Raw genomic sequence first — 4,933 nt, forward strand, 5'->3', positions numbered from 1 at the left:
TAGTGGTAGGGGTTGTGGTTTGGATAGTGGTAGGGGTTGTGGTTGGGGTAGTGGTAGGAGTTGTTGTTGGGGTAGTGGTAGTGGTAGTTGTTGTTGTTGGGGTTGTGGTAGGGGTTGTTGTGGGTGTTGTTGTGGTAGGGGCTTTGGTGGTGGCTGTTGTCGTTTCCTCAGAGGTAGTCGTAGATGGGGTTGTTGTTGTGGTTGTTGTTGGGGTAGTGGTAGGGGTTGTTGTGGGTGTTGTTGTGGTAGGGGCTTTGGTGGTGGCTGTTGTCGTTTCCTCAGAGGTAGTCGTAGATGGGGTTGTTGTTGTGGTAGTAGTTGGGGTAGTGGTAGGAGGTTGTTGTTGTTGTGGTAGGGGCTTTGGTGGTGGCTGTTGTCGTTTCCTCAGAGGTAGTCGTAGATGGGGTTGTTGTTGTGGTTGTTGTTGGGGTAGTGGTAGGAGTTGTTGTTGTTGTTGTTGTGGTAGGGGCTTTGGTGGTGGCTGTTGTCGTTTCCTCAGAGGTAGTCGTAGATGGGGTTGTTGTTGTGGTTGTTGTTGGGGTAGTGGTAGGGGTTGTTGGGTGTTGTTGTGGTAGGGGCTTTGGTGGTGGCTGTTTGTCGTTTCCTCAGAGGTAGTCGTAGATGGGGTTGTTGTTGTGGTAGTAGTTGGGGTAGTGGTAGGAGTTGTTGTTGTTGTTGTGGTAGGGCTTTGGTGGTGGCTGTTTGTCGTTTCCTCAGAGGTAGTCGTAGATGGGGTTGTTGTTGTGGTAGTAGTTGGGGGTAGTGGTAGAAGTTGTTGTTGGGGTAGTGGTAGGAGTTGTTGTTGGGGTAGTGGTAGGGTTGTTGTTGGGGTAGTGGTAGAAGTTGTTGTTGGGGTAGTGGTAGGAGTTGTTGTTGGGGTAGTGGTAGGGGTTGTGGTTTGGATAGTGGTAGGGGTTGTGGTTGGGGTAGTGGTAGGAGTTGTTGTTGGGGTAGTGGTAGTGGTAGTTGTTGTTGTTGGGGTTGTGGTAGGGGTTGTTGTGGGTGTTGTTGTGGTAGGGGCTTTGGTGGTGGCTGTTGTCGTTTCCTCAGAGGTAGTCGTAGATGGGGTTGTTGTTGTGGTTGTTGTTGGGGTAGTGGTAGGGGTTGTTGTGGGTGTTGTTGTGGTAGGGGCTTTGGTGGTGGCTGTTGTCGTTTCCTCAGAGGTAGTCGTAGATGGGGTTGTTGTTGTGGTAGTAGTTGGGGTAGTGGTAGGAGTTGTTGTTGTTGTTGTGGTAGGGCTTTGGTGGTGGCTGTTGTCGTTTCTCAGAGGTAGTCGTAGATGGGGTTGTTGTTGTGGTTGTTGTTGGGGTAGTGGTAGGAGTTGTTGTTGTTGTTGTTGTGGTAGGGGCTTTGGTGGTGGCTGTTGTCGTTTCCTCAGAGGTGTCGTAGATGGGGTTGTTGTTGTGGTTGTTGTTGGGGTAGTGGTAGGGGTTGTTGTGGGTGTTGTTGTGGTAGGGGCTTTGGTGGTGGCTGTTGTCGTTTCCTCAGAGGTAGTACGTAGATGGGGTTGTTGTTGTGGTAGTAGTTGGGGTAGTGGTAGGAGTTGTTGTTGTTGTTGTGGTAGGGGCTTTGGTGGTGGCTGTTGTCGTTTCCTCAGAGGTAGTCGTAGATGGCGTTGTTGTTGTGGTAGTAGTTGGGGGTAGTGGTAGGGTTTGTTGTGGTTGTTGTTGTGGTAGGGGCTTTGGTGGTGGCTGTTGTCGTTTCCTCAGAGGTAGTCGTAGATGGGGTTGTTGTTGTGGTTGTTGTTGGGGTAGTGGTAGGGGTTGTTGTGGGTGTTGTTGTGGTAGGGGCTTTGGTGGTGGCTGTTGTCGTTTCCTCAGAGGTAGTCGTAGATGGGGTTGTTGTTGTGGTAGTAGTTGGGGTAGTGGTAGGAGTTGTTGTTGTTGTTGTGGTAGGGGCTTTGGTGGTGGCTGTTGTCGTTTCCTCAGAGGTAGTCGTAGATGGGGTTGTTGTTGTGGTTGTTGTTGGGGTAGTGGTAGTAATTTCCTCTGTTGTTTCTCTTGTTGTGGAATATGTTGTTGACTTAGTTGTTGTTGGACTTTCTGTGGTGGTTGTTGTTGTTGTTGTTGTAGTAGTAGTAGTTGTTGTTGGTGTAGTGGTAGTGGGTGTTGTTGATTCTTCCTCTGTTACCTTTGTTGTTGTGGATGGGGTTGTTGTCTTAGTTGTGGTTGTTGGACTTTCTGTGGTGCTTGTTGTTGGGGTAGTTGTTGGCCTAGTGGTTGTTATTTCAGTGGTAGTAGGTGTTGTGGTCCTTTCTGAGGTGGTAGTTGTCTCATTCCCACAAACATCAACACAACATTTGACTCTGATTTCATAGTTGTAGCATATTGGTGGGATGCCTTGATCCTTGTTGCGGCATATCAGTCCAACCGAGGGATTGCATTCAACCTTTTGACCTAGGTCGGCCAAAGGAACATCAATGTTTTCTTTGGCTCTGCATTGTACTTCTTTGGGTTCAATGCAAATATCTGTGGTTTCAAAATCTCCTCCTTCTGGTCCAGTTGAAGGATAATGATTGTTAATCCAGTCTGACCATTCACAGATCAGGCAGTGTGGAGTAGAAGTGGGTGGAGTGGTTGGTGTTGAAGTAGGGGTTGTTGTGGGGGAAGGGGTTGTTGTTGTGGTTGTTGTTGGGGTAGTGGTAGGGGTTGTTGTGGGTGTTGTTGATTCTGGACCAGTTGTAATTTCCTTTGTTGTTGTGGATGGGGTTGTTGTCTTAGTTGTGGTTGTTGGACTTTCTGTGGTGCTTGTTGTTGGGGTAGTTGTTGGCCTAGTGGTTGTTTCCTCAGAGGTCGTCGTAGATGGGGTTGTTGTTGTGGTAGTAGTTGGGGTAGTGGTAGGGGTTGTTTTTGTTGTTGTTCTGGTAGGAGCGGGTGGAGTGGTTGTTGTTGAAGTTGGGGTTGTTGTGGGGGTAGTTGTAGTAGTTGTTGGGGTAGTGGTAGGAGTTGTGGTTGGGGTAGTGGTAGGGGTTGTTGTTGGGGTAGTGGTAGGAGTTGTTGTTGGGGTAGTGGTAGGGGTTGTGGTTGGGGTAGTGGTAGGAGTTGTTGTTGGGGTAGTGGTAGGGGTTGTTGTTGGGGTAGTGGTAGGGGTTGTGGTTTGGATAGTGGTATGAGTTGTTGTTGGGGTAGTGGTAGGGGTTGTGGTTGGGGTAGTGGTAGGAGTTGTGGTTGGGGTAGTGGTAGGAGTTGTTGTTGGGGTAATGGTAGGAGTATTTGTTGGGGTAGTGGTAGGGGTTGTGGTTGGGGTAGTGGTAGGAGTTGTGGTTGGGGTAGTGGTAGGGGTTGTGGTTGGGGTAGGGGTTGTTATTGGGGTAGTGGTAGGAGTTGTGTTTGGGGTAGTGGTAGGAGTTGTTGTTTGGGTAGTGGTAGTGGTTGTGGTTGGGGTAGTGGTAGGAGTTGTGGTTGGGGTAGTGGTAGGGGTTGTTGTTGGGGTAGTGGTAGGGGTTGTTGTTGAGGTAGTGGTAGGGGTTGTGGTTGGGGTAGTGGTAGGGGTTGTGGTTGGGGTAGTGGTAGGAGTTGTTGTTGGGGTAGTGGTAGGAGTTGTTGTTGGGGTAGTGGTAGTGGTAGTTGTTGTTGTTGGGGTAGTGGTAGGAGTTGTTGTTGTGGTAGTGGTAGTTGTTGTTGTTGGGGTAGTGGTAGGAGTTGTTGTTGGGGTAGTGGTAGGGGTTGTTGTTGGGGTAGTGGTAGGAGTTGTGGTTGGGGTAGTGGTAGGAGTTGTGGTTGGGGTTGATGTAGTAGTTCCTTCTGTCTGTATTGTCAAAGTTGAGATTAGCTTTTGAGTTTGATGTGCGGATGTGGGTGGTGAATCTGTGATGACAGTGAATCCTGTTGTTGTGGTAGGGGCTTTGGTGGTGGCTGTTGTCGTTTCCTCAGAGGTAGTCGTAGATGGGGTTGTTGTTGTGGTTGTTGTTGGGGTAGTGGTAGGAGTTGTTGTTGTTGTTGTTGTGGTAGGGGCTTTGGTGGTGGCTGTTGTCGTTTCCTCAGAGGTAGTCGTAGATGGGGTTGTTGTTGGGGTAGTGGTAGGGGTTGTTGTTGTGGTTGTTGTTGGGGTAGTGGTAGGGGTTGTGGTTGTTGTTGTTGTTGTGGTTGTTGTTGGGGTAGTGGTAGGGGTTGTGGTTGTTGTTGTGGTAGGGACTTTGGTGGTGGCTGTTGTCGTTTCCTCAGAGGTAGTCGTAGATGGGGTTGTTGTTGTGGTTGTTGTTGGGGTAGTGGTAGGAGTTGTTGTTGTTGTTGTTGTGGTAGGGGCTTTGGTGGTGGCTGTTGTCGTTTCCTCAGAGGTAGTCGTAGATGGGGTTGTTGTTGGGGTAGTGGTAGGGGTTGTTGTTGTGGTTGTTGTTGGGGTAGTGGTAGGGGTTGTGGTAGGGGTTGTTGTTGTTGTTGTTGTGGTTGTTGTTGGGGTAGTGGTAGGGGTTGTGGTTGTTGTTGTGGTAGGGGCTTTGGTGGTGGCTGTTGTCGTTTCCTCAGAGGTATTCGTAGATGGGGTTGTTGTTGTGGTAGTAGTTGGGGTAGTGGTAGTAATTTCTTCTGTTGTTTCTCTTGTTGTGGAATATGTTGTTGACTTAGTTGTTGTTGGACTTTCTGTGGTGGTTGTTGTTGTTGTGGTTGCAGTAGTAGTAGTTGTTGTTGTTGGTGTAGTGGTTGTTGTGGGTGTTGTTGATTCTGGACCAGTTGTAAATTCCTCTGTTACTGTTGTTGTTGTGGATGGGGTTGTTGTCTTAGTTGTGGTTGTTGGACTTTCTGTGGTGCTTGTTGTTGGGGTAGTTGTTGGCCTAGTGGTTGTTATTTCAGTGGTAGTAGGTGTCCTTTCTGAGGTAGTAGTTGTCTCATTCCCACAAACATCAACACAACATTTGACTCTGATTTCATAGTTGTAGCATATTGGTGGGATGCCTTGATCCTTGTTGCGGCATATCAGTCCAACCGAGGGATTGCAT

The sequence above is a fragment of the Coregonus clupeaformis genome, unplaced genomic scaffold (genome assembly GCF_020615455.1).
Source record: "Coregonus clupeaformis isolate EN_2021a unplaced genomic scaffold, ASM2061545v1 scaf0552, whole genome shotgun sequence".
In the NCBI taxonomy this organism is placed as follows: Eukaryota; Metazoa; Chordata; class Actinopteri; order Salmoniformes; family Salmonidae; genus Coregonus; species Coregonus clupeaformis.